The sequence below is a fragment of the Bufo gargarizans genome, chromosome 2 (genome assembly GCF_014858855.1).
Source record: "Bufo gargarizans isolate SCDJY-AF-19 chromosome 2, ASM1485885v1, whole genome shotgun sequence".
Classification (NCBI taxonomy): domain Eukaryota; kingdom Metazoa; phylum Chordata; class Amphibia; order Anura; family Bufonidae; genus Bufo; species Bufo gargarizans.
Window position 1 is genome coordinate 365,732,705 of NC_058081.1, and position 21,457 is coordinate 365,754,161.

General features: G+C 39.3%; 1 long non-coding RNA gene and 1 other non-coding gene across 2 annotated transcripts in view; one reads left to right on the top strand and one right to left on the bottom strand.

Moving 5' to 3' along the window:
- LOC122926154 overlaps nt 1-10,730 on the bottom strand; it is a 111,926-nt gene extending 101,196 nt beyond the window's left edge. The window contains exon 1 of the long non-coding RNA XR_006387652.1: nt 10,439-10,730. This is a non-coding gene — a long non-coding RNA (uncharacterized LOC122926154). The remainder of the gene's footprint in view (nt 1-10,438) is intronic.
- On the top strand, nt 5,853-5,962 carry LOC122929812. Its single transcript, XR_006388030.1, has one exon. It is a non-coding gene; the product is annotated as a U6 spliceosomal RNA (small nuclear RNA).
- Nucleotides 10,731-21,457: the final 10,727 nt, after the last annotated feature.

Genomic DNA, 21,457 nt, shown 5'->3' on the forward strand with positions numbered 1-21,457 from the left:
GGTGAGACTCCCAGACACTTTAAGCAGGCGCCACAAATTGTGTAAGTTTCTGACCTCCTGGCTCTCTGCCTAGTTCACATGACAAAGATATCTGGTGGTTTGGCAAGGTGAGGTGGATGGGTGCCTGAGGTGAGGTATATAGGAGGGAAAATATATCACTTATTTGTATTTAATTATCTTTGTTCTATTGTTGTTCTAGTATCTATGCATATATTAGTGGGGAATCCTCTTGTAAAATAAAGGGGTGTGCATTTCTTTAAAGCTCTGAAGCTTTTCATTTTATTCCAGAGGTAATCTATCCGCTGTTAACCATTTCAATGCCCAATGGAGGCTTTGAAATGTATCTGTATATTTGCAGCATCATGTGCCTTAGGGTTCATGCACATGACTGTATGTTCGGTCCGCATCGATTTTTTTCAATGGGGCCACAAAAGGTGCGGACAGCTCATAGTTTGCTGTCTACAGCCGTATGTCCATTTCGCAGTCCTTCCAATAAAATAAAAAATAGCTTATTCTAGTCCAATTTGCGGACAAGGATAGGGCATTTATTAGAAGAGTTTGAAAAAAATCGTGACATACACACAGCCAGGATCCGCGTTTCGCAGACCGCAAAACAGATACGGTCATGTGAATAAGGCCTTATACTGTAGAATCTACCTGACAATAAAGCAGGTCATACACATTAGATGTACAGTTACTTTGTCTCAGTCTCATATGGGTGCAGCCTCAGTATCCCCCTGGATAGTGACATATACTTTTTTTTCTAATCAGTTTTTCTTTTCTGATTGCAGATTGTTTACACCTTTTCCTGAACATGATTATGGCAGCAGCCATCGTGTCTAATCGCATTTAGGGATATGCTGTACATCAGCCACCATGAGCCATAGACACAATGGACAGGAGCTCACCCATTGACTTCTAAGGAAGCGTTTTCTAGGCATTCTCTGTAACCTGTGCAGAGGTCAGGAGGGAGTAGATAAGCTATGATATAACTTATTGTGAATAGTGGATCCTGTGTTATCTATTAATGGGTAATATCTGTCATTCTAATCCTTCCTATAATGATAAGCAGATGACTGCAGTAAAGTGATCTGTACAGACCAAGAAGTGGCGCCTAGGTTTAGTGGCAAATGTGGATGTTACGTGTTTTTTGTATATATATATATATATATATATATATATATATATATTGTGGGGATTTGCTCTGGTAGGCAGGTTAGCGGATGCAGTATAGAGGCAACAACAAAATCTTTAAATTAAACAGTTCAGTGTTTATTCACACTTAGTTTAAATCCTGTTGTTCTATTCACACCTTGCTGCAGGTACCGCATAAGAAGGTCAAGTCCTGGTGTTTGTTCACTTCTCACCATGCTGCAGGTACCACATAAGAAGGTCAAGTCCTGGTGTTCCATTCACACCTTGCTGCAGGTGCCACATAAGAAGATCAAGTCTTGGTGTATCACTTCACACCTTGCTGCAGGTGCCACATAAGAAGGTAAAGTCCTGGTGTTCACTTCACACCTTGCTGCAGGTGCCACATAAGAAGGTCAAGTCCTGGTGTTCACTTCACACCTTGCTGCAGGTACCGTATAAAGAGTCCCAGTCCTGGATGTCATTCCCTTGTCCTCCCAGACAGGTCGCAGGCATGCATCCAGCCACAAGCCTCATACACAGATACAGCCCTGGCTCTGAGCCCAGCTGCCTATTAACCCCTTAAGGACACATGACGTATCAGTACGGCATGTTTCCCGAGTCCTTAAGGACACATGACGTACCGGTACGTCATGTGTTGTTCCGATCACTGCCGTGCGGCCGGCTGTGATCGGAACAAGGTGCCTGCTCAAATCATTGAGCAGGCACCTCGGCTAAATGCGCGGGGGGGGTCCCGTGACCCCCCCATGTCCGCGATCGCAACAAACCGCAGGTCAATTCAGACCTGCGGTTTGTTGCGCTTTCTGCAGTTTCTGATCGCTGCGGTCCCTGACCGCGGCGATCAGAAACTTTAGTGTGGCGAAAATATATATTTATCACCCCCCCCCCCTGCACCTCTGAATGATTTTAGCCCGGTGGGAGGTGCAGGGGGGGTGTTGGGGGCGGTGCGGGAGGCGGGCGGTGCGGCAGGCGGGATCGCGATCCCCCGCCCGCCTCCCATTGAATAATCGTTGGTGTAGAGTGGGTATACCAGGGTGCCAGCACATTGATGGCACCCTGGTATAAACGGCTGACATCGGTGATGCGATGTCAGCCGTTTAACCCTTTCCATACAGCGGACCGCTGTATGGAAAAAGTTAACAGTAAGAGGGAGCTCCCTCCCTCTCCGATCGGGGGGCTGCAGTGCCTTTGCAGCCCCCCGATGGAGAGGGAGAGAGCCCCCAGACAGCCCCTCGCAGCCCCGTCCTTACCCTTCCCCGTCTGCGCAGTTCTGACCACTACTGAGCAGACGGGGAAGGTTCCCATGGCAACAGGACGCCTGCTCAGGCGTCCTGCTGTCCATGGTGCTGAACAGATCTGTGCTGAAAGCATAGATCTGTTCAGTGTAAGTAAAATACAGTACAGAGCCCTATATAGAGTACAGTACTGTATTATACAGACATCAGACCCACTGGATCTTCAAGAACCAAGTGGGTCTGGGTCAAAAAAAAAAGTAAAAATCAAAAAACACATTTATCACTGATTAAAAATTGAAAAAATAAAATTCCCTACACATGTTTGGTATCGCCGCGTCCGTAACGACCTGATCTATAAAACGGTCATGTTACTTTACCCGAACGGTGAACGCCATAAAAATAAAAAATAAAAAACTATGATGAAATTGAAATTTTGTCCACCTTACTTCCCAAAAAAAGGTAATAAAAGTGATGAAAAAAGTCGCATGTACGCCAAAATTGTAACAATCAAACCGTCATCTTATCCCGCAAAAAATGAGACCCTACTTAAGATAATCGCCCAAAAACTGAAAAAACTATGGCTCTTAGACTATGGAAACACTAAAACATCATTTTTTTTGTTTCAAAAATGAAATCATTGTGTAAAACTTACATAAATAAAAAAAAGTATACATATTAGGTATTGCCGCGTCCGTATCGACCGGCTCTATAAAAATATCACATGACCTAACCCCTCAGGTGACCACCGTAAAAAAATAAAAATAAAAACGGTGTAAAAAAAGCCATTTTTTGTCATCTTACGTCACAAAAAGTGTAATAGCAAGCGATCAAAAAGTCATATTCACCCCAAAATAGTGCAAATCAAACCGTCATCTTATCCCGCACAAAATGATACTCTACTTAAGATAATCGCCCAAAAACTGAAAAAACTATGGCTCTTAGACTATGGAAACACTAAAACATCATTTTTTTTGTTTCAAAAATGAAATCATTGTGTAAAACTTACATAAATAAAAAAAAGTATACATATTAGGTATCGCCGCGTCCGTATCGACCGGCTCTATAAAAATATCACATGACCTAACCCCTCAGGTGACCACCGTAAAAAAATAAAAATAAAAACGGTGTAAAAAAAGCCATTTTTTGTCATCTTACGTCACAAAAAGTGTAATAGCAAGCGATCAAAAAGTCATATGCACCCCAAAATAGTGCAAATCAAACAGTCATCCCATCCCGCAAAAAATGAGACCCTACTTAAGATAATCGCCCAAAAACTGGAAAAACGATGGCTCTTAGACTATGGAGACACTAAAACATTTTTTTTGTTTTAAAAATTAATTCATTGTGTAAAATTTACATAAATAAAAAAAATTGTATACATATTAGGTATCGCCGCGTCCGTGACAACCTGCTCTATAAAATTACCACATGATCTAACCTGTCAGATGAATGTTGTAAATAACAAAAAAAAAAACGCTGCCAAAAAAGCTATTTCTTGTTACCTTGCCGCACAAAAAGTGTAATATAGAGCAACCAAAAATCATATGTACCCTAAACTAGTACAAACAAAACTGCCACCCTATCCCGTAGTTTCTAAAATGGGGTCACTTTTTTGGAGTTTCTACTCTAGGGGTGCATCAGGGGGGCTTCAAATGGGACATGGTGTAAAAAAAAAACAGTCCAGCAAAACTTTCCAAAAACCGTATGGCATTCCTTTCCTTCTGCGCCCTGCCGTGTGCCCGTACAGCGGTTTACGACCACATATGGGGTGTTTCTGTAAACTACAGAATCAGGGCCATAAATAATGAGTTTTGTTTGGCTGTTAACCCTTGCTTTGTAACTGGAAAAAAAAAAAAATGGAAAATCTGCCAAAAAAGTGAAATTTTGAAATTGTATCTCTATTTTCCATTAAATCTTGTGCAACACCTAAAGGGTTAACAAAGTTTGTAAAATCAGTTTTGAATACCTTGAGGGGTGTAGTTTCTTAGATGGGGTCACTTTTATGGAGTTTATAATCTGGGGGTGCATCAGGGGGGCTTCAAATGGGACTTGGTGTCAAAAAACGGTCCATAAAAATCAGCCCTCCAAAAAACAAACGGCGCACCTTTCCCTCTACGCCCCGCTGTGTGGCCGTACAGTAGTTTACGACCACATATGGGGTGTTTCTGTAAACAGCAGAGTCAGGGCAATAAAGATACAGTCTTGTTTGGCTGTTAACCCTTGCTTTGTTAGTGTAAAAAATGGGTTAAAATGGAAAATTAGGCAAAAAAATGAAATTCTCAAATTTCATCGCCATTTGCCAATAACTCTTGTGCAACACCTAAAGGGTTAACGACGTATGTAAAATCAGTTTTGAATACCTTGAGGGGTGTAGTATCTTAGATGGGGTCACTTTTAGGGAGTTTCTATTCTAGGGGTGCATCAGGGGGCTTCAAATGGGACATGGTGTAAATAAACCAGTCCATAAAAATCAGCCTTCCAAAAACCAAACGGCGCACCTTTCACTCTACGCCCCGCTGTGTGGCCGTACAGTAGTTTACGGCCACATATTGGGTGTTTCTGTAAACGGCAGAGTCAGGGCAATAAAGATACAGTCTTGTTTGGCTGTTAACCCTTGCTTTGTTAGTGGAAAAAATGGGTTAAAATGAAAAATTAGACAAAAAAATAAAATTCTCAAATTTCCTCCCCATTTGCCAATAACTCTTGTGCAACACCTAAAGGGTTAACAACGTATTCAAAATCAGTTTTGAATACCTTGAGGGGTGTAGTTTCTTAGATGGGGTCATTTTTGGGTGGTTTCTATTATGTAAGCCTCGCAAAGTGACTTGAGACCTGAACTGGTCCCTAAAAATTGAGTTTTTGTAAATTTCTGAAAAATTTCAAGATTTGCTTCTAAACTTCTAAGCCTTATAACATCCCCAAAAAATAAAATATCATTCCCAAAATAGTTCAAACATGAAGTAGACATATGGGGAATGTAAATTCATCACAATTTTTGGGGGTATTACTATGTATTACAGAAGTAGAGAAACTGGAACTTTGAAATTTGCAAATTTTTCCAAATTTTTGTTAAATTAGGTATTTTTTGGTGCAAAAAAAATAATTTTTTTGACTTCATTTTACCAGTGTCATGAAGTACAATATGTGATGAAAAAACAATCTCAGAATGGCCTGGATAAGTCAAAGCGTTTTAAAGTTATCAGCACTTAAAGTGACTCTGGTCAGATTTGCAAAAAATGGCCTGGTCCTAAGGTGTAAAAAGGCTGTGTCCTTAAGGGGTTAAAGAACAATCATGTGCTCCCAAAACCCGGAACGGCACTTAAACTCCGGTCCGGTATTTGAGCTCACCTGGCTGCACATGTTTGGAGGAAAATACCTGCCTCCCCATACAAAACCCCTCACTGTGTCGCTATATATATATATATAGATAGTGACAAAAATATGTTTAACAAAAAACTTGATTTAGTGCTCGCTTCGGCAGCACAACTACTGCTAAAAATTGGAACTATACAAAGATGGTTAGCATCGTCACTGCGCAAGGATGACATTCAATTTGTGTAGCGTTACATATTAAAAAATAAATTCCACACCCCCTATTATAAATATGCCCATTTTGCAAATTCAATTGTGGATGTGTATGGGGAATCAGGAGAGACAATGGCAGACATCTAATATATCTGGACAAAATTGTAATTTACAACATTTACAAGGGGTTGTCCAAGTTCAGCAAAAACTCAGGCAGCCCTGGTAAGGGTCCATTCACACGTCCTGTTTTTTTTCATCCTGAAAAACGGTCCGTTTTTTGCGGATCCGTTGTTCCTGAAAATGTTTCCGTTTGTCATCTGTTTTTTGCGGATCCGCAAAAAACGGGAACATGTATACATTTCAATAATCAAATAAAGTTGTTTGGATTTCTTTGAAAAAAAATGTAAAAAAAAAAAAAAAAAATTTGTTATGTGTTTCCAGGAACGGAATCCGCAAAAAACGGATGACATACGGAATGACATCCGAATGTCATCCGTTTTTTGCGGATCCATTGACTTTGTATTGTACCAGGATCCGATTTTTCAGGACAAGAATAGGACATGTTTTATATTTAAACGGACATGCGGAACGGAACAACGGAAACGGACAGCACACATTGTGCTGTCCGATTTTTTCCAGGACCCATTGAAAATGAATGGGTCCAGATCTGGTCCTGATCTGTTCCTGAAAAAACGGAACAGATCAGGAAAGAAAAAACGGACGTGTGAATGGACCCTAAGGGCTCATTCAGATGGCCGTATGCTATCCGCAAAAATGCGGATCCGTTTTTTTGCGGATTAGATGCTGACCTATTCACTTTTATGGGGCCCTTTTCTATTCCAAGGTTCCGCAAAATAAATGAAACATGTCCTATACTTGTCCGTGAAAATCAGGATATGGCCCTATTGAAGTCTATGGGTCAGCAAAAATACTGAATGCTATCCGTTTTTTTGCGGATCAGTTTTTTTGCGGATCCGCAAAAAAACGGATAGCATTCAGTATTTTTGCGGACAGCATACGGCCGTCTGAATGAGCCCTAAATGTAATAAAATAAGAGATATAACCATCCATAGACAGCTGTTTCATAGTGCCCTCCCCTCATCAGTGCAGAGTGAGATTCTGGATGGCTCTGTGCCATGCCTTGGAAGCAGCTTAGGCACAGCTTATGGCACTTTCCCCACTGGATTTAATATTAAATGTAAAGCTGCATTAAAAAAGACATACTACCAAAACCTCACAAAAAGGGAGTGCAAAAACACCTAAATCATTAAAAATATAATTTTATTGAAGACAATATTAAAAGGTATTAATCGTGACATTACATAATATAACGTGATGGTAGGGAACAACAACTGCGCACCACCTCTGTACCTCCCTCAAAAACAAACGGTAAGAGGAATGTATAGGCCGTACCATAGATGAATAATGAACAGAGCATAACCCCCATCAGCCAGTGCAGTGCACCCAGCATTTACAAGTTAGCTGGGTGCTCACCTAATGCCGCTCTAATATCCGACCAGACATGTGCCTATAATTCAATAAATAATAATGCCCCAATATGTACACATGCCTAATGAGAAATTACAGGTGCATAGGTGGTGGCGCTCGCAAAATGCACGTCGAAGAGCGCCACCACCTCTGCACCTGTAATCTCTGCAACCTGTAAATGCTGGGTGCACTGCACTGGCTGATGGGGGTTATGCTCTGTTCATTATTCATCTATGGTACGGCCTATACATTCCTCTTACCGTTTGTTTTTGAGGGAGGTACAAAGGTGGTGCGCAGTTGTTGTTCCCTACCATCATGTTATATTATGTAATGTCATGATTAATACTTTTCAATATTGCCTTCAATAAAATTATATTTTTAATGATTTAGGTGTTTTTGCACTCCATTTTTTGTGAGGTTTTGGTAGTATGCTGAGGAGTGTACCGCTGCACTTCCTATGGTGAAGTGCTTTGGACCATTGTGTGATTAATATTAAAAAAGGTATGCAGATTTCCATGGAAATGGCCAACACAAAAACTTAAAGAAGGTTTAGTTTTTACTAACCCAGAACTTTAAATCCCCTACATTCACCTCAGTTTAGAACATAAGGTAACGGTTACCAGCAGAAAGTACTGAGGGGAACATAGACGATTGTATATATAGATAGCAGGCAGTAAAGTCCTCAACTCCCTCTAGTGGTGGCTACAGTCAACAAGAATCTGTTATGTTGTAATTCTTCCTCAGGGCATTTGGAGATCTACTTCAGAAAACAAAGATTCAGCTACTATTAAAATATATTATGAAACTCATCAGCACAGAATTTTGGACTCTTTTAAGTTAGCAAAGTTATTTAATGTTAATATTTAACTTTAAGATGTGTCTCTATTACTTTTCCAATATGGATGTTTTAGCGCCATGTCCATTTTTTGGATTTAGCATTTTGTAGCATTATTTTAGGTCAGAATGTTTGCATCCAAGCACAGAATAAGAATCATAATAATAATAATAATAATAATAATAATAATAATAATCTATATTTATATAACAACAACATATTCAGCAGCTTTGGTACCGTATGTTTTCTGTCATATTGCTTCATCTGCTTTTTAAAAAGTCTGGACAGTTCAGAGTTTTTTTTTTTTTTGCGTGTGTTTTGAAATGCAGAATGACGATATGTATGAAGGAAATCTAAGGCTGGGGTAAACAGCAACACAAAGTCACAAGCTGTAGGAAAACTGTGGTCACATTCAAATTAATTTTAATTCTATGAGAAAAAAAACATCCCAAGCAGCCTTGCAGTTATCTCAGAATTTCCCACAGTCTCTCTCTTTTTTTTTTTTCATTTGTGAATTTTTTTTCCATACAGAAACATTTAACTTGTGGTAAAGTGACGTCATGTAACTGTGTATCTCAAGCTTATATGCAAAATTGTTTGACGGGTAAGTAATTGATTACAACATTTACAATAAAAAAAAAAAAAATCCATTCTTTTTTTGCTATAAATATTGATACATGCAGATAGATACTAAATCGATAGTAGATAGATAGATAGATATGAGATAGATAGATAGATAGATAGATAGATAATAGATAGATAGCTATGAGATAGATAGATAGATAGATAGATAATAGATAGATAGCTATTAGATAGATATGAGATAGATAGATAGATATGAGATAGCTAGATATGAGAAATAGATAAATAGATAGAAGCAGTAGTTGATTGGCCACAGACCTTACCGGGAAAATTCCCGATGCGCTAATGCCCAAGGGGCCATCTGAGCCCTCCTAACGGCCGCCAATGGAAGCTTTTGGGGATATATTTTGTGCTGATGTGGGCATTATTATGTGATAGACTGTGGTCTGTGCCGTAATATGGTATTGCAGGCCCTGCCTAATTGTGTTGGCCCTGCCTTCCATAAATTTGGGCCCAACTACAAAATGGGGCCACTTTTTGTAATTTTTTCCAGGGCCACTTCAAGTTCCCAGTCCACACCTGGATATGAGATAGATAGATAGATACTTGATAGGTAGATAGTAGATCGATGGTAGATAGTAGATAGATTAGATAGATATGAATTGATAGCTAGATAGCTATAAGATAGAGAGATAGATAGATAGTAGGTAGATAGATAGATAGATAGATAGATAGTAGGTAGATAGATTAGATAGATAGATAGATAGATACAGGGCTGGCCTTAGGTGTTCAGGCGCCCTGTGCGAGCTAATCTTGTGGCGCACCCCTATATTTAAAAGAGAGGCCCTTTTAAGTATAGATACAAAAGAAATGCAAGATTCGCAGCAGCAGTGTACAGATAATATGAATTTCCTAAATGTAGTACGCCAACTTTTGTGCCAAATAAAGCATAGATAAACAAAATACCAAATAACATAGGGCTGCACTAGATACCACCTAGGGATCAACTGAATAATACATAAAACCCTGTACTGCAGGCATAGATCAACCCCTTCATTAATCCCCGGGCTGCACCCCTTCATCAACCCTTTGCACCCCTTAATCAGACCCCTGCTCCCTTAATCATACCCTGTCACCTTTACCCAGTCCCCTGCCCTTTTTAATCATACCCAGTGTCACCCTTACCCAGTCCCCTGCCCCCTGAATTAGACCCTGCCCCCTTAAGCATACCCAGTGTCAACCAAAGCCAGTGCCCTGCCCCCCTTAATGGTACCCAGTGTCACCCATAACCAGTCCCCTGCCCCCTTAATCATACCCTGTGACCCTTACCCAGTCCCCTGCCCTTCTTTATCATACCCAGTGTCACCCTTATCCAGTCCCCTGCCCCCTCAATTAGACCCTGCCCCCCTTTAATCATACCCAGTGTCACCCAAAGCCAGTCCCCTGCCTCCCTTAATCATACCCTGTCACCTTTATCCAGTCCCCTGCCCCCTTAATCATACCCAATGTCTGTCACCCCTATCCAGTCCCCTGCCCGCCTTAATTAGACCCTGCCCCCATTTAATGAAATATATTTGGTAAAAAAAAAAAAAAAAAAAAAACAATAAGAACAGGTACTCACTATTTGAAGTCTTCTGCTCCCTCCCTGTCTCCAGAGCACCGGCCGCCGCCCTCACACATTGAGCGGATCCTTCCGTGGCTCTCTGCACTTGGACGCTGCGCCTGCGCCCCTAAGCTTCTCCTCCACGCTCTGGAACCTGACCTGACAGCTGCAGCGGCTCAGCTCGCCATGCTCGCCTCACACAATCTCGGGCCGGCTTGCTGTAAGAGACTGCCTGCGAGCTGTGTCGGCCGCTGTGTCCTTGTTGCCATGGTGCCCTGTGCGCCCGCACAGCTTGCACACCCCAAAGGCCGCCCCTGGATAGATAGATAATTAGATAGGTAGATAGATTGATAGATAGATATAGATATGAGAGATAGATAGATAGATATGAGATAGATAGATATACAGATAGATGTGAGATAGATAGATAAATAGATAGAAGGATAGATAGATAGATAGATAGATAGATAGATAGATAGATAGATAGATAGATAGATAGAAGATGGATAGATAGATAGATAGATAGTAGGTCGATGGTAGATAGTAGATAGATAATTAGGTAGATAATTAGGTAGATAGATAGATAGATAGATAGATAGATAGATAGATAGATAGATAGATAGTAGGTCGATGATAGATAGTAGATAGATAGATAGATAGATAGATAGATAGAAGGATAGATAGATAGATAGATAGATAGATAGATAGGAGATAGATAGATAGATAGATAGATAGATAGATAGTAGGTCGATGGTAGATAGTAGATAGATAATTAGGTAGATAATTAGGTAGATAGATAGATAGATAGATAGATAGATAGATAGATAGTAGGTCGATGATAGATAGTAGATAGATAGATAGATAGATAGATAGATAGAAGGATAGATAGATAGATAGATAGATAGATAGGAGATAGATAGATAGATAGATAGATAGTAGGTCGATGGTAGATAGTAGATAGATAATTAGGTAGATAGGAGATAGATATGAGATAGATAGATAGATAGATAGACAGACAGACAGATAGATAGATATGAGATAGATAGATAGATAGATAGATAGATAGATAGATAGATAGACAGATAGATAGATATGAGATAGATAGATAGATAGATAGATAGACAGATAGATAGATAGACAGACAGACAGACAGATAGATAGATAGAAGGATAGATAGATAGATAGATAGATAGATAGATAGATAGATAGATAGATAGATAGGAGATAGATAGATAGTAGGTCGATGGTAGATAGTAGATAGATAATTAGGTAGATAGGAGATAGATAGATAGATAGATAGATAGATAGATATGAGATAGATAGATAGATAGATAGATAGATAGATAGATAGATAGATAGATAGATAGGAGATAGATAGGAGATAGATAGATAGATAGATAGATATGAGATAGATAGATAGATAGATAGGAGATAGATAGATAGATAGATAGATAGGAGATAGATAGATAGATAGATAGATAGATAGATAGATAGATAGATAGATAGGAGATAGATAGATAGATAGATAGATAGATATGAGATAGATAGATAGATAGATAGATAGATAGATAGGAGATAGATAGATAGATAGATAGATAGATAGATAGTAGGTCGATGGTAGATAGTAGATAGATAATTAGGTAGATAGGAGATAGATAGATAGATAGATAGATAGATATGAGATAGATAGATAGATAGATAGATAGATAGATAGATAGATAGGAGATAGATAGATAGATAGATAGATAGATATGAGATAGATAGATAGATAGATAGATAGATAGGAGATAGATAGATAGATAGATAGATAGATAGATAGATAGATAGTAGGTCGATGGTAGATAGTAGATAGATAATTAGGTAGATAGGAGATAGATAGATAGATATGAGATAGAGAGATAGATAGATAGATAGATAGATAGACAGATAGACAGACAGACAGACAGATAGATAGATAGATAGATATGAGATAGATAGATAGACAGACAGACAGACAGATAGATAGACAGATAGACAGACAGACAGATAGATAGATAGATAGATAGATAGATAGGTAGATAGACGTGTTAATGAAATAAAATAAAAAGTTCCTTCAGCTTGGAGCCAATATAACATACACAACTCATTTCAAGGAATTTGGGTGAGGCTCAGCAAATTTGTTTCACTTATGTTGCAGGAGTTTCGCAAAAATTAGGAATTATAAAAGCAGGTCAGCCATCCCATCAAAGAGAACCTCTCATTACCTGCCTTTTATCTTGCGCTTCACTCTCAGTGATCTTCAGGCGCGCCCTTCACCAATTACTAAAACTTAAAAGGCAGCCGTAAAGGACTGTGAAAAGAAAAGGGCACAGTAGCAGCAGACCATGTGACGTTTCTGTCACAGCCTGGGATAAATACAGCCCTGCATGATTTATATGTGTGCAGCCTATAACTAACTGCTGCTGCCAATTCCTGCAGTGCGTACACTACTGTATCTCTCCTGCCCTGTAGCAGTAAAGGGAAATTAACCCTAGATGTGCCCTCGAAGGACAAACTATAGGAAGGCGGTGGGGGCTGTAGTCACCAATAAAACAAATAAAAGGTTTAGTATTACGGTATTTATTATCTTTATTGTCATATATTTTTGTATAGTAACTCTACATTGGCTTAAAGGGCCTTTAAAAAAAGAAAGGTTGCTTCATTCCAGAAACAACGCCGCTCTTTTCCGTGAATTACGTGTGGTATTAAATTTTTAATTCTTAAAATACAAACCATTTAACTCCATAACTAATACTAAATTAGAACAGAAAGTGTGGACATGTATATAAGATAATATACTGTCTACTGTGAATCATATCACTTTATATTACTACTCGACATATTACTAGTATTATAAGGCCATTCACCTGTTTGTAATATGGGAGCATTTTAAATGAGTTTTCTGAGATTTGTATATTTGATGGCCTAGCCTCAGGATAGGTCATCAATATCTGATTGTTGGGGATCCAAGCGAAGTGTCCTCCTCATAGGTTACCAAGCAAAGGACTGTACATTGTTATGCGGCTGTGCCTGGTATTGCAACTCAGGCCCATTTACTTGAATGGGACTGATCTGTGTCTAGGTCATGTGACCAATGTACGATGGTGTCACTGACCGAGGCACCCATCAAGCGCCACTATCTTTTCAATCAGCTGATCGGTGGAGAAAGGGGGGGGGTTAGACCCCCACAAATAAGTTTGATGGTCTACCCTGAGGATAGGCAATCAATATACAAAATTCCAAACCATGTCTTAACAGTTAAGGCTCACCATGGTCCCATTGGACTGGGTCCCTATCGGCAAGAGGGTCATAATACTATTTTGAAAAAATGGCGCCAGGGATCCCTTGGCTCAAAATTACTGATATTATCTGATACATTAGATGAAGGTTTGATTATGGATAAGGAACAAGGCACATGATGTTGAGAGCTGCCACAGGCCCCACTAATTCAGAGAACAGAAGCATAGCCGTAAGGTTGCACTCATATACAGGCACCGGAGCCTGAGGGAGCCCAAAAGGTCTCTGTCCCATTTGAGGAGATAAGTACTATAGATTACTTAAACACTATTGCCTACTCAGCTATCCAACCACTCTTGTCCCAGACCAATAAAACGTAACCTTTACTTAGTCATGTTTAAAAAACAAAAAATATATATATATTGTGAGCTACCTATAGGGTTAAAAAACACTGTACCCCATGTGGCTTACTGTATATAAAGAGTCACGGGGTGTATGAATTGGCGGGAGTGCACTGGCACCGCTCAGTCATACATCATATTCCCAGTTGTATAAACAGGTTAAAAAAATGCCTGATATCTGCTTGGCCCCCATGTCTGGGGAATAACACACCAAGGTTGGATGAACTTAAAAGTATCATATATTGTGGTATCAGGCACACAAAAACACTGTAAGATCACAATGGGGTCAGAAAGTTAAAAAAAACCTAACATCCGCCCCCCAACATGTTTCGCCAGCTAATCTGGCTTCATCAGGGGTATCGGTGGAGTCTGCCCGATACCCCTGATGAAGCCAGATTAGCTGGCGAAACATGTTGGGGGGCGGATGTTAGTTTTTTTTAACTTTCTGACCCCATTGTGATCTTACAGTGTTTTTGTGTGCCTGATACCACAATATATGATACTTTTAAGTTCATCCAACCTTGGTGTGTTATTCCCCAGACATGGGGGCCAAGCAGATATCAGGCATTTTTTGAACCTGTTTATACAACTGGGAATATGATGTATGACTGAGCGGTGCCAGTGCACTCCCGTCAATTCATACACCCCGTGACTCTTTATATACAGTAAGCCACATGGGGTACAGTGTTTTTTAACCCTATAGGTAGCTCGCAATATATATATTTTTTTGTTTTTTAAACATGACTAAGTAAAGGTTACGTTTTATTGGTCTGGGACAAGAGTGGTTGGATAGCCGAGTAGGCAATAGTGTTTAAGTAATAAATAAATCCTTCCCAGATAGGGTCCTTGTTAGTAAGTACTATAGATGATGCATGATAGCTGGGGGTCCTGATACAGACTGTCCCTTGAGGGCCAGGTGCTTTGTGAATAATATTTGCCTATACTAAAGAAGTTGTTTGCATATCCAGCATCTCATTCACAAACAGTTTGGTTCAGACAGACATTACAGCAAATTCAGCTATGACCTTAGCCCTACCCCCAGTTGACAGTACATTTTAACAGCTTTGAGCTTTTGTATGGGGCTATTTGCACCATGGCACATGGCTATGTTATAGGACTATAGGCAGCTCAGGTTTCCTATTGAGGGGTGAGAACATTGCCAAGGATCCCCTTCTCCATAGGGATCGTAACATAAATATACAAGGGAGGATCAACCATCTTGGAAGACATTTCTTCTGCTTTCTTTCAGATGGAATCATGAAAATCCCTTTTGTGCTGCTTATAATAATTAAGAAAGTATTTTTAGAAGAAAAGTTGAATCTGAAATGATAAAATTCGCTGCCAATGAAACTAACCTAACTTCCTCTCTCAGGTTATGAAGCATTTGACAATATACTAGATTTAGGGCTAGGATCAGTATATCAGCTGCTGTTTTGTATTGGAACATGTAATACTCTCAATTTCAAGCTGTAGCTTTGATTTCATTATTTTCTATCTCTGCCCTGTTCTATTCACTTCAAAGACTGCATAATTAATAAGTTAATGACAGCTTGACGTGTCTAAGTGATGAGTCAATATATCTTTTGAATGTTTAGGCAATTAGGCTGGATATATTAAATGCTTCCTTTAATTAAAGTTATGGAGATGATAATAAATTAGTGGAAAGGTATATTTGTAGAAAACCAGAGGCAGTTCTATCGTCTGTACTGTACAGTTTGTGCTTTTGCTCTTACTTTTCCATGCGTATATTCTCGTTGGGATTTGGTTTATCAAGTAAGCTGATAATCATGGGGTGTTCCAATTTTTTTAATAACCTATCCAAAATACCAAAATACCAATACCAAGTATTTCACAAATGTAAGTGCTAACATTTGGACACTGGCCCATAGTTCACATATTGCATTGCAAAATAAACCTTGACCTTTTACGTTGCATTACCACCTAGGCATTAAAAGGTTGGCTGATTCACATACAATTGCATCCGCCAACATAAAAATTATAAAAACTGCATTAAAGCATGAGAAATTAGACTGATAGATTCAAGACTGTAGAGTACTGTCTACTATTTATCCATTGGGACAACATCTCCGTATGAAGCAGCTCAACTGATGATCATCCTATGAACAAGCAGAACACTGGTTCTTCGAGTGAAATGATCATTCATTCAGCACATTAAATCAATGTTTGCTGTCTGAACAATAATCTGCTGCCCAGAAACAATGAATCTGTATGAGGATGGGCAATGACAGTAGTGATCACTTGTCCCCATATAGTGCAGGCGCTTGCTATGTGCAGGGGTGGACAGGCCATAAACCCTATAGGGAAATTTCCCAGTGGGCGAATGTTCAGGGGAACACCTGAGCACTTCCCACCGCTGGGTAGGTACATAATGATCTGATGTTTGAAGCATCAGGTACTTACTGTATGATTAAAGATAAGAGTTGAACGGCATTCCTCATTTAGTATGGACAGTGCTCAGTGGTAAATATAATACCAATGTTAATAGGAAGACCACGGCACTCGAAAAATGTTGCATAAATGTCTTATTTATTTTCTTATATTTTATATATATATATATATCCAAATTAATTCATAGTTGTATACTGGCCAATGTTTTGGTCTTATTCAAGACCTTGTTCAAAGCATTAAATACTGCAGTAAAGAATTAGAGCCCATAGCTCGCTGCTGTTCACCCTCATATGCTACTATATGATGCAGTGTACAAATGGCACAAGGACACAGGCATCTCAGGCCACAGGCTGGGAAAGGCCTGTGGAGACATAAATCATGTAAAATGGGGAAAAAAACATCTAAATATGAAACAATGTCCACCAACACCATACTGAGTAAGCACCCACATAGCTCCCGCAAAAGATGGAAATACATGTACATAACACAAAGGTAGGTAAGCATGTACCAATCAAAATAATATCAGAAAATAATGATATCAGAGCTACATAGCAAACCTAATGCTACAGAGGGTAACATACCCACTCAAATGATTAACCACCCTTAAGTCGCTGTAGGACCAGGAGAAACATAAGGAAAATAAATAAATAAATATAACAAAAACCGAGGTCAGGACAATAACCAACCTGTGGAGATGTTTGAGGGAGTGTGGGGCAAGGGACCCAAGAACACACCTCTATGCGTGTTTTTACCTTGGCTTCATCAGGAGTCTCCTCTAAAATGTGTCCAGAGGTTGGGTATTGTCCTGACCTGCGTTTTTGTTATATGTATTTGTTGTTTTTTTTTGCCTTACTAATTGCGCCACAATCTGCACCTGAAATACGCCTAATTTAGGCAAATTTAAATTAGTAAATGACCTCCATATTTTGAACTCGTTTATCACTAGTTTTTGGACCTTAAAACAACATAATGATAAAAGGCGAAAATACATTTTACCCAAAAAAAAAATTTGAGTTTGCATTTGTATTAAAGTTGAAATCATAACTATGAAATATTATAATAGCATATTACCCAATTACTAATAATACCATTAGTAAAGACTCACTAATCACTCATAACATGTGATACATAGCAGTGCAGTACATTTTTGAAGATGATATCTAAAGAAATAGATAAGAACTATATGATCTAGGAACAGAGCTATAATTGCACTTTTGCAAGACTGAAACTTAAGGCATTCATCGAGAATATACAGAACAATGCTCCAAGTGGGTGATCATAAACCATGTTCTCTTTAACCTTCTACATGCACTACAGAACAATAGATCATTATGGCACCAAAGTTTGTAAACTTTCTCATGGCTGCCACAAAACACTGACTGTTTATAATGGAAATATATTTGCAGACTTTCTGACTCTGCTGAGCTATCACGGCTGTATATATTTTCTCACCTGTCACACAATGATGCCTCTTTCAGTTTTCCTTAGGCAATTCATGGCTCAAGAGACCTAAATATAAATGCTCTTAAATATTTTTTTCGTTTATACAGCTATTGTTTCCTAAGAGATGTTTTAACCTTTTACAATGACATTTTAATGTGTTGTTTGGCTTACTGTAATCTCAAATAATTTTAAGAAAACCAGTTCTACTACAACAAGAACTAATCCATTTCTGGTTCTGACTGTATTCTTCCCATGCAGAATGAAATATGTGGCCTTCCATTTACATTTATAAAGGCATTGGACAGTGAAAAAAATGCTGACATTTCTGCCGTCATAAAGCATATAGACAGGAAAATAAAACTTCCGTGCACTCAAGTGGATAATAAATGTCAAATTAACTGCAAAACTATAAAAGGAAATACTTTAAAGGAAATGTATCCGGTATCCTTGTCACCAAAGAGATTACGCCATGTAAATTTCACAGTTCTGCTGTTAGATTATCATTTTATCCTTATATGTTTAACTTTATCCATTGACTAAATGATAACTCCTCAACACTTCTCTAAGTACACAGATAATTTGCACTTAAAGTGCATGTCCAACTTTTTAAATGGTTCCATTTTTAGGTCCTTTGTAGTGGCTACAGTGCCTTGTGTCCTCTATTCATAGAGGTAAATAACATTCTAACTCCCACCACTAGGGTGCACTTAGGAGCTTATTGCATACTGTTTTATTATTGAGTCCAATGTATGAAAAGTGTGCAGAAATATGATGATCTCCTTTCCCAACATACTGCAAGAAAATGTAGACTAGCACATCCAAAGTCACAGGTGCACATCCATATAGCTAGCATGCAGACCGCAAACAAAAATGTATGGCAGCACACCATTGCACATGCAAACAATAGAAATAAAGATTACATATTATTCTGGATTGAAGTGGCACTATACCTACTATACATAAAAAAAGGAAGCTCTTTGCGCACATTTTTTATCACGATTGTGTCGGGCCCATCTACCAGCGTCAAGGTGGCTTCTGCCAGAGATCCTCTCTGGTGTTTCTGTTCTTCCATCTCTACAGAAGTTAAGTGTTGCATTTGTTTGTATTTGTTATATTCCCTGTTGTTGTATCTGGGCCTGAGATAGAGACTTCCATTCGTACATCTGGGGAGAAATAGGTTGTCTCTGGTCCTATACTTATTTCAGGGTCTTATAGGGAATCCTGCTTATGAATATTCCTACCTTCAAGGTCTATTCATATTGATAGGTAGTCAGGGCCCAGATTAGGGTTGTCTAGGGGGTGACCTGTTTCTTCCCTAGTTTCCAGGCCCAGTTACAGTTCCCCTTCCCTCCTGTGTTCAGAGTGGAGTCCCCCCCACACTGATCGTGACACATATGTTTCTACTTTCCCAACGGGCATTTTTTTTAGCATTTAAATGGTCACTGTTATTTTAACAAACATTGCTTAAAACAATAGAACTGCTGGGACATAAGCTAGGGTGTGATCTTGGCTCAATGGGGTGTTGTCCCATTATGTCAACTTATCCCCTATCCACATGCTTGTACTCAGCTATCTCCAGTAGTCTTATAGAGTTGAATGGTGATGGGACAAGCATGCGGGGGGCTCCAGCAGTTAGACACCCACCAATCAGAGACCTATTCTCTGTCATGGTGATGCTCCATTCTCGTTTCCCATCCCAATATCCAGGGTGGGCACAGGTGAAAAATCACTCATCCACCAGCTTCTGCCATGTCCCATTCTGGGGGATTTAGCTTGGATACTAGGTCTAGTTCTATGTGTGCATTAGTGTCTATTCATTAAACCTTTCCATGCAGCACTATTAGAGTTAATTCCCCTTTTGCTCTGTGTTCAGCTGTTTAATTCGTTCTTCAGCTCTCCTATATATGCTGCACTGTATGTTCCACCAATGAATTGAGCAAGAGATTCCTGTTTCCTGGATCCAGACTCTGCGCCACCTCACCTGACCCGTGCCTTTTCACCATACTGACCCTGATGCGCCTCCCTGACTTTTGGGCTGTTTAATGAATATGCATGTACTCTGCCTGCCCTGACCTCTGCTTGTTTCCTTACTATGTGTATTGCTTGATCCCTCAGTGCTTGGCACTATTGTCTCTGAGCTAAGTGGGTCAGCAGTGAACCACAGCAGAACTATTTCAAGAGAGGACTGCCAGGATAATGCCATCAGGACTTACCAAAAGTCAAACTGATTGGTTGGCATACTCAGTCCACACTTAGGGTGTCATTTCTTATACTGAAATACGCCTATATTAAGCGTATTTCAGACGCAGAGGGTGGCGCAACAGTTAGTTGCACTGCTATCTGCGACTTCTTCCCGCTCACGCCAGGTCTAACATTGTGGGCGTGGCATGGGCGGGGAAGGGAGTTGGCCAGCAGGCCCATCTCAATCATCCTTTTCTACACCAGTTTTAGGTGTAAAAAATGGCCTAAATGTAAGACAGCTAGGAAGCTGTCTTACATTTAGAACTGGCACTGGATGCGCAAAAGTTATGGAGAGGCCTGCGTCTGTGGATAGGGGGTTACGTTAGCTTAATGGGACAACCCCTTGAAGGAGCTGTAATTTTTCCCTATCAAATAATCACTTCTGTACTCTAAGTGTTGGCCATAGTTTTATTTATAAATTAACCATATAACACATTTTCACTGTTCCATGCTCAAGGAAACCAATTCTTCTAACTTGTCATCTTCCTCCACATACATGTATGCCAAGCTGCTGCAAGTCATCAGGCATGTGTGCCAAAATTCACTTCATCGCTCTATCTATAGGGCTTGGATACTGCCAAACCTGTAACAAAAAGAGAAAAACTAAAAGAAAAATAAAAAGTGGTTAACAACAACACTCTATAATCATACTAACTCAAAGAATTACAGTATCTAGCATTGTGCCAGGAGTATATGCCTTTTTAGGTGTTTTTACCTAATACTGCAGAAAGTAATTCAAGGACTTTGCCACTCTTCTTGCCCCCCTGTTAAAGTTTCAGGAGCTTCAAAATTTGAAAGAGTCTACATTTTTAATGGTAATCCCTGGCATTCTATGACCCCATTGTAAAAAAAATCCATCCAAATATATATATATAAAATATTGAAAAATGTATTAAGCACTTTGGATGATATCCTCTACATTATCGCCTACCTTATAGCCAACATATTCTTCATAGACAGAAAACATATCTCTAGCTGACATTTATATCTGGGCAGTAGAGATAAGCAAATTTACTGAAATTCACTTATGTTCCTATTCAACCGCCTGATTAGATTTGTTCCAAATAATTTCAACCCAAATTGAAAGTGCTTGGATTGTTTTGAAAAGAATTGTGTGCCACTTTTAGGTCTCCTAAGACTATATCCAGTCCCTTTCAAGCTCCTTAATGCCAAGACAGCATTAGTAATTGCAAAAGTGACAGTGACATATATACCCACTATCTCACAAAAGTGAATACACCTCTAACATTTTTGTGAATATTTTATTCTATATTTACATGGGACAACA